The sequence below is a fragment of the Euprymna scolopes genome, chromosome 26, assembly GCF_053919585.1.
Source record: "Euprymna scolopes isolate OS-2025 chromosome 26, ASM5391958v1, whole genome shotgun sequence".
Lineage (NCBI taxonomy): Eukaryota > Metazoa > Mollusca > Cephalopoda > Sepiida > Sepiolidae > Euprymna > Euprymna scolopes.
Window position 1 is genome coordinate 68,509,175 of NC_136507.1, and position 10,026 is coordinate 68,519,200.

A 10,026-nucleotide genomic window follows, 5' to 3' on the forward strand; every position below is an offset into this window, starting at 1 on the left:
CATTAAATCAATGCGCAGAGGAAATACACGGATGTACTCATATTTATAAAATTACTTCCCTTTGTCCGAAATTCTCCCATAAAATTTAGCTTTAATATCTTTTCGTTTAAATGTTAAATGTGCAGATATTTTGTCAAGCGTCAAAAATACACTTGAAGGGGATAATCTATAGATTTTCGTTTTACTATTAGTTGAAAATTAGAAAAAATGTATTATTTTTTCATTGCTACCTGCAGTGGAAGATATATACATGTATATATACATGCATATACACATATATATGCATATATTTATATACATACATATATATACATATATATTCATATACACATATATCTATAGATTGATAGATAGATAGATAGATAGATAGATAGATAGATACACAATTAGTTTTTAAAATATATATGGCAATTAAGTTACTATCTAGCTATAAGAATTTTCCGCGTTTCATCCTCGTGAGGATTCGTCAGGTCATTGCCAGAATCGGAAAAAATATTGGAATTGACTCCCTATATATATATATATATATATATATATATATATATATATATATATATATATATATATATTACTGTATGCCTCTACATGAAATTCTATGTAAATATTTTCAATATTTCCTTCGACAGTGTTCAATACTTAAATTTAACCAGGTAGTAAGTTTTTAAAAGGTTCATATGGCAATAAATCTACACTGTATTTTCAACGAGAATTAAACGCATAAAATTCTGTGTAGCTTAATTGCCATATATCATTTCAAATCTTATGGCTCAGCTCTACTTACGTGTCGAGCACTCTTGAAGTAAATACTGAAAATATTTACATAAAATTTTATGTAGAATTAGAAAATAATATAAGGAGACGATTCCAATATTTTTTTAGGTTTCGATACAATTTCCGATGTCATACTTACTTCCCAATTCCAATACAATTACCGATTCCGATTTTGAATCTTTATAAGAATCTTCATATCTAACTATAAAGTTGTTATTTTTGCCGATTACCGCAAATATATTTTTTAAAATGTGCATATATTTTCTCAAGCGTAAAAAATACAATTGTAGTGTGTAATCTATAGAATTTAGTTTTACTGGTAGTTTAAAATCAATAAAATTAAAGAAATCGATTTTTCTTCTTTTTTTTGTTTTTGTTTGCATGGGTAACTGTCACAAATTTTTCCGCTTTTATATATGTGTGTGTGTGTGTGTGTGTGTGTGTGTGTGTGTGTGTGTGTGTGTGTGCTAGTCTACCCGTTGTCCCTTAAAAAGTAAGATGGAAAATGTTCAAAAGTGATTTTGAGATCATATTGTCTTTTATAGTTCTGAGAAAACACTTTTTTAAATGATAAGCGAAAAAAAAAATAAAACTCAGGCAGCCTCCAGAGCATTACTGCAAGCACTAATTAAAATTAAGGAAGCCCTACTAAAAGCACTACTAAAACCAAATTTCTACCTCCCCACCTCCTTGAAGAAAAAATATTTTTTAAGTAAGGCCTGAAAAAAAATAAATCGTCTGAATCCACAGGAGCGCTACTAAAAGCAGTAAATATGGTTATAAATATGAATATAGTTATATATTAATATTTATATTTTTTTAACTCAACGGAGTTAATAGAAACACGTTAAAATAAAAAAATATTGATGACCTTGTTTATGCTTTGAATGGTAGCAGTGGTGTTTACTATCGGACTTAACACAGGGTAGCCAGATGACTATTTTAAAACCAGAAGTCACAAACTGGATGGACGGTTTAAATACCCAAGCAAGCTAGCTGATCGGAGATGTCTCTTTTGTTGTAGATACTTTTGTGGCTGCAGCCACTTTCGAGGTAATTTATTATGGCTAACATCCATCAAACTAGGAAATGACCGTACTCTAAACAATTCACCGTACCCTCATACGAAAAAATCGTATGCACGAGATTCATCTGAGTCTGGCACAAGGCCTTGATCTTTTTTTATTTGCACATTTACTATGCAACACGGGTATCATTACGATTATGGAACCTGAAAATAGTTTTAGATATCCTGGGTTAGTGGAAATTCGATGGACGTGATGTAATTTCGAGTGGAATAATTGTTTTACAATCTTGTGAAACCTTGTTCAATAAACTATATAAAATATATTGTGTTATAATATGCATTTAAAAACGTTATATATTTAAAATAAAACCAGATTTGTAAGCAGAAAAACAAATTAGTTACTCAGAAAATATATATATATATAAATGTCATTTAGGTTAAACACGTCCAGAAAACACGTGCACAATCAATTAGGGGAGGTTTCTGGGAGCGTCTTAAAGTCAGGACGGGCGAAGGACACGATTAAAAAACACATGTTCTTTTGAACCTTAGATGTTTTCTTCAATGATCTACAAAGATCCGTAGGGATAAAGATTAAATAAACAGAATCATACAGCGAAAAATTAGTTTATATATATATATATATATATACATATATATATATATATACATACATATATATATGCATACATATATATATATGCATACATATATATATATATAGAAAGAGAGAGAGAGAAACATATGTATAGAAACATATATATATACATACATACATATATGTACATACATATATATATGCATACATATATATATATATATAGAAAGAGAGAGAGAGAGAGAGAGAGAGAGAAACATATGTATAGAAACATATATATATATATATATATATATATATATATATATATATATATATATAGTGGTGGGACGATTCCAATATTTCTCCCGATTCCGAAACAATTACCGATTTCGTACTAAATTCCCGATTCCGATGCAGTTACCGATTCCGATTCCGATTCTTATTAAATCTTTAATCATTTTTCTATAAAGTTGTTATTTTTCCTAATTACTGTAAAAACACATTTTAAATGTACATATATTTTCTCAAACATAAAAATGCACTTGTGGGGAGATGATCTATACGTTTTCGTTTTACTTGTATTTTAAAAATCAATAAATATTTAATATTCTATCATTACTTCCAGCAACGAAAAGATTTTGTTGTAAACAAAATCAAATAAAAAAGACAATTAAAAAGAATCGTTTTTTATATCGGAAAATAGCCACAAATTTTTCCAATTCCGATAACGGTTCCGATATCCCAAAAGGTTCCGATTTTTCCGATTCGAGAGAGAGAGAGAGAGAGAGAGAGAGAGATTGGTAGATAGATATAGATACAGATATAAATGATTATTTTTTATTCCTAGAGTTTGCAATCATCAGTGCAGCAAGACACGATTGTCGTAGGTCGAACCCAGCTGACACAGTAATACTCTATTTATTTCTGTGGACATGCTTCCGCTTTTATTTATTGAATGAACGCCTAAAAATACTTTGTACGTATTCAACTATTTATCCTAATTTAAATTGACCTATTTATTAATTTTTTTTTTTACTAAGTGGTCATCACTTATCAAGGCCCGGAAGCCACTCGGGATAAGGATTATTGCGTGTACAGTACGTTAGTATTGGAGATTTGACAAAGTGTCTTACTTAAGGGGGCGGTTTATCAGGAATTTGTTTATGTTGGACTTGAAGACATCCAGGTTGTGGTCAGGTGGGAAACAGGCAAACGGAACAGAGTTCCACGGGCGTGCACTTCTAAGAAAGAAGCTTTGTTCACGGAATCTATGTTTTGATTTTGGCACAGATAAAGAGTGGGTAAAATTTTTGGCAGTGGTTTCAGCGGATAGACAGAGATTGGAGCTCAGACGAGCACTTGCCATGGAAGTAACAATAAAACAAAGTTATGTTTAATGTTATTTCAACTGCGTAGGTTACAAGAAAATATATTATGGCAAATGAATTGAATACTTTTGCCATAAATTAAAACATCTATGTACGAAAATAAAATAATAAATCGCTTCAGTATACAGATGATGAATCTGCACTAAGCTCACTGGTTTAACAGCTTTTAAATAACCTGCATAAATGCTCCAAAACACGTGCGAGAAGTTTTGGAGGATTTTTTCCCTGAAATTTGATTTCAACATATTTAAATCTATCTTAGTCACTATTTGTACAAAGTATTGTTAAATATCACTAGAGACTATATAAAACGCCCACTATTCTCCGGTTGAGCACTCTTGGTAGTGGTATCGCCTGCTACTAGTTTAGCGTAATGCGAAGTTCTTTGTAAATATAAAAATAGGACAGTGTGAGGCGGCAGTCAATGTTGGTATAAAACACTGTTAGTTATCATTACTAGCGGCGTCGATCCTGTGGTGTGTTGGTTTGAGCTGCTGACTATCGACTCGGTAATTATTGATACCCTAGCTTGGGCTAGCCACACAGATGAGCTATGATACAGCGAAACAGCTGGTCTGTGAATTTATATATATATATATATATATATATATATATATATATATATATATATATATATATATATATATACAGTGATGATCATATTTATTGGCACGGTAAAATAAAAGTTAAATTTTGTCTAATAAATTCTAAAAAAGGGATTAAATTAAAGAAAATAACAAAGTATATTATGTATTTTTAACTGGCCTTTCCGATGCAGCAATCGGATTTTAGAAAAAATAAATAACAAAGGAACAACAAACATAATTGCAAAAAACCCTTGTTCAAAATTATTGGCACGACTTATTTAATAATCAATTGTATAGTCTTTGGCCTTGATTACCTTCCTCAGTCGCTTTTCATAGTTTACAACCAAGTTGTTGCACTCTTCAGTAGTAATTTTAGCCCACTCTTCCTGACAATAATCCTCCAATTGAATAAGATTCTTAGGCTTCCTTTGCATTACCCTCAATTTTAATGTTCTCCATAAATTTTCAATTGGATTAAGGTCTGGGCTTTGTGATGGCCACTCCAAAACATTAATATGATTGTCCTCAAGCCATTTCTTAGTCAGTTTAGCCGAATGCTTTGGGTCACTATCTTGCATGAACCACCAACGACGACCAAGTGAGAGCTCTTTAGCAGAGTCTTTCAGGTTTTCATCCAATATTTTAACATAATCTTCCTTTTTCATGCTACCTGTGACCTTAACAAGTCGCCCTGGTCCAGAGGCAACAAAGGATCCCCAAAACATCAAACTGCCTCCATCGTGCTTCACTGTGGGTATGGTGTTCTTAGGCAGGAAAGCTTCGCCAGATTTTCTGTAAATATAAGACACTTTATTATGGCCAAATAACTCTATTTTCGTTTCGTCAGTCCATAGAACACGTTTCCAGAATGCAACATCTTTATCAATATGACGTTTTGCAAAGGCTAGCCTTGCTTTCAGGTGCATAGGCTTCAATAAGGGAGTCTTTCTCGGACGACATGCTTTTAAACCAGCTCTCTTCAAAACTCTACCAACTGTATGTCGAGATACATTCACTCCAGAGGTGCTCTGTTCATCAACAATCTCCCCAACAGAGATCCTTGGGTTTTGTTTTACTTGTCGAACAATTTTCCGTTCATCTCTTGGGGAAAGAATCCTTTTTCTCCCTCTACCCTCTAAACTCATAACGTGGCCTTGCGATTTGAACTTGTTTATTATGGCTCTAACAGTGGATTTGAGAAGGTTTAGCTTCTTTGAAATCTTATCATATCCCTCCCCATTGGTATGGCATGCTACAACAAGCTTCCTGACGTCTTCGCTGTGTTCCTTAGTTTTAACCATGGCGATTGAAAATTATAATTTAGTCACTTATAATAGTTTAAATAAATCGCTATCTAAAAATTATCTGAAAAAAATTATTCACTGAATTAGCGTTAAACAAGCATAATATGGCTATAAAAAAGTTCAGAAAGCATGTAAACCGGAAATTGATTGATATTATATTGATACTAAAAGAAAAACAAAGCCGTGCCAATAATTTTGAACAAGGGTTTTTTGCAATTATGTTTGTTGTTCCTTTGTTATTTATTTTTTCTAAAATCCGATTGCTGCATCGGAAAGGCCAGTTAAAAATACATAATATACTTTGTTATTTTCTTTAATTTAATCCCTTTTTTAGAATTTATTAGACAAAATTTAACTTTTATTTTACCGTGCCAATAAATATGATCATCACTGTATATATAGAATAAATGACAAAAGGTTATATTCCAAAATTCATGATGTTGACCATCTTATAATTTATTCCTTTAAATCAGTTGACTTATACAATTCTTGACAGTATCTGTTTCGTACGCCATATTTCCCATTATGCCAAGAACGATTGAAATACAAAAAAGTATGTGTAAACACGTTTTCATAGAATTATATCTGTGTGTGTGTGTGTGTGTGTGTGTGTGTGTGTGTGTGTGTGTGTGTGTGTGTGTGTGTGTGTGTGTGTGTGTGAATATGGCGTCATGAAAAAAATATAAAGGTCACTGCAGCTTCTCTTCCAATTTTCGGATTTTTACCATGTCAAATCACATTTCAATTCCTTTTAACGGATTGATTGTTGCAATTTCTTCTGATGAGTTTAAGGGCAAAATAGATTCACTGATTGATAAGTAAGTGATTGATTTTGACAGATACTGTCAAGAATTGTATAAGTCAACTGATTTAAAGGAATAAATTATAAGATGGTCAACATCTTGAATTTTGGGATATAACTTTTTGTCATTTATTCTATATATTGCTCTGTAATCACATTGAGCTTCTTATATAAGAAAATATATTTCTACAGAAATATATATATATATATAAATACTAATATATATATATATATATATATATATATATATATATATATATATATATATATATATATATATATACTAATAGGAAGACCGGTAAGAACACTTCCAGACACATCAAGTACTTTCATGTGAATTTTTTTTTTTAATCGGCCCTACCGTTTTATCATTCCTTGGAACTCTCTCTCTCTCTCTCTCTCTCTCTCTCTCTCTCTCTCTCTCTCTCTCTCTCTCTCTCTCTCACACACACACACGCGCGCGCACACACTCACACAAAGTGTTTTTTATATATAACCGTAGAGTTATATTTATGTTGAAATATGTTTCTCCAATTATATTTCACTTTTTATTCATACCAATCCTTTAATTTATGAAACTTGGTGTAATTACAGAGCATATAACAAATAAACGACAAAAGTCTATATTCCAAATTTCAAGATGTTGACCATCTTACAATTTATTCCTTTAAGTATGTTGAAATGCACAATTATTGACAGCAACTGTTTCGTAGCGCAAAATGATTCTTTTAATTATTATATGAATCAATGAATTTCTTTCGCCCTTAACTCACCAGAAGAAAATGCACTTCTCAATTTGAAAAGAAAATAAAAACATATGGGCATGATTATAAAATTCGAAAATTGAGAGAGAAGTTATAATTACCTCTTTTTTTTCCATTTTATTGCCCCATCTTTGAATTTCCATGTGTAATAGTAGAGATATATATATGTGTAATCCGTAACCGAAATTAAATTTATAGAATTTAATTAGACCAAGTGACAGTAATTTTAGTAGCGTTCCTTCATAAGACAAAATGGCGGTAGATGGCTATTAAGACCTTCCGCGACTCAAAATGGACTCGGTGTGAGTTTGTTCTTTTTTTTTTTTTGCTTTTTTTTTATTTGTTTGTTTGTTTGTTTGTTTGTTTTTGTTTTTATTTTATTTATTTATTTTTTTGTTTTATTTTGTGCTTCCCGGGTGTTACCTGTTACATCGTTAGATATTTTTCTCTTTGACAATTTTCTGTGTTTTTTTTTGTTTTGTTTTTGTTTTGTTTTGTTTTGTTGTTTTTATTTTTCTTCTAAAAAGTTCATATGGGAAATGTTCGGTATTGGCATACTAGTACAAAAAAAATCTAGATTTCAAAAATAAATATTGGTAAGATGAATAAAATTTTGGATTTTAGAATCTGACAAAATTATTATTTCTATATGCTCTGTTGTTATATCTTAACAACCATCGAGCTTTTAATTTAGAAAACGATTGGAATACAAAAAGGTATGTGTAAACGCGTTTTAACAGAATTATATCTGTGTGTGTGCGCGCGCGTGCGTGTGCGCACGCGCGTGCGTACATGTTCCGTGTGTGCGTATTTTGGCAGCAAATCGTTACCAATCATGAAAAACGATCCATTTTGTTTCTTTTAATTTTTTTTCTCTTCTCTGCGGACTGCATTCCGTGCCCCTGAGTTTTGTAATTCGTGTCGTATTGATTTTTATTTTAATTGTAATCATGAGTTTTAAGGTCTTTTAAATATTCGAGTCTGTTGTTTTGGCGAGAGAGAAAAAAGAAAGCGTAATTAATTGTGTTTGTGTGTTTTTGTAGTTGTTAATTTTTTATTGATTCGTTGTTCTTTTAATAGATTTTTTGTTTTCATTTGCTTTTTTTGTTTGTTTGTTTTCTTCACTTTGATTGAAAACACGTGGAAGAAAAAAATAAAACTCTCAAATGCACACTTCATTACTTGAAACCAGAGATACGATTTCTAGCCTAGCAAACAATTAAAAAGATTTTTTTTTTAAATAGGCCATGACATTTCGAAGCTAAATGATAAATACCTTCGAAATGGCATGGCCTAAAGAAGTTTCGCCGCTATTTCCTTTTTCTGTAACCTGTATTGTAGGGACTGCCAAAATTCACCACAGAATTACCCCACCCTATATGTAATCCGATGTAACTTTATTATAAATTAATATTATCAGTATAACTTTTGTACAATTTAAAAGAAGGGCAAAATAAACCAGTAATAATTTTTTAAAATTTTTTCATCGAACGAAAATAATGAAATTGCGAGACGAAAATCGTGTTTGCATAATTGGCGCTTTAAAATAACGTTCCCATGTAGTAGACATTCCGAACGTGAAAACATACCCGTACGTAATAAATCTAGCAAAAATCAACTAATGGTCAGATTTTCGTGAAATTTTCGATACCTATCCATTTTAGAATTAAATTACATATAAAATACAGTTTTCGTAAAATATACGAGGGGAAATATTTTTTTAGTGCGTGCCCCCCCCCATTTATTTTTTCGAACTTCGAACAAAATATATTTAAATCTATCGAAATTTCTATTTATTACGAAACATAAGAGTTCAAATTAGTAAAAAATATTTTTTAAAAATTTAAATACACATATTGAACAAAAATTTACCTTGACGTTGCAATTAAAAAATTGATATAAACTTAATATTATTATTTTTTTAATAGCGTTTTTTCGAATTAATATATACTATAATCAGCTGAATTGCCAAGAAAAAGAAATTTCGTAAACATTAATCAATTTTTAAAAGATTTAAACGATTAAAATTCCATTATTTCAAAATGTTCTGTTACAACATAGATTTTTAATTGTGTTTAAGTTTTTTTAAATATTAAGTTTTAATATAAACATGACTCTTGTGAGCTATTTTATCGCCAGATTAAAACCAATTTGAAAATATTATTGCATAAATATTAAGCATTTTGTAGGCCCACCCTCATATTTTGTTTTCCCTTTTTACCGAACAAAATTTGGAACCCCGTAGGTAATCAAATAAACATTCAGTAAAACCGTATTTCATATTTAATATACAAATGTTTATAATATTATTAATCGTTAAACTGTGTAAATCTTAAAACCTAACAAAATTATAACAAAGATTAATTATTAATTGCAGTTTGAAGAAGATAAACATAGGTTTTAAAAAATCATTAAGTCGCTTCTGCTTTTCCATAGTTCGTATAGTTAACACAAATCTGACGTCGCGGAAACATGCGGTCCATTTTTCACAATCGTTTGGCAGACCCTATCGTATTGACTTGATAATCTGATAAAGATCCTAATGTTACGTTCAAGATCTAACAATTAAAAATACGAGGGGCGTGCAATAAGTAATGCCCCTGACCCACTTCCAGTTGTCTGATTTAGCTGAAATTTTGCATGTGCAATGATTTATATCTCTACGGGTTATGTGGCAAATTACAGCTCTGAACTAATTGTGGTTTCTGTGTTTTTTGCTCAATACGTAGGTAGAGCTATTTAGTAATTTATGAAATATACATGGCGATTAAGCATTTCTGGTTTAGCTGGGTTTATCAGGCGG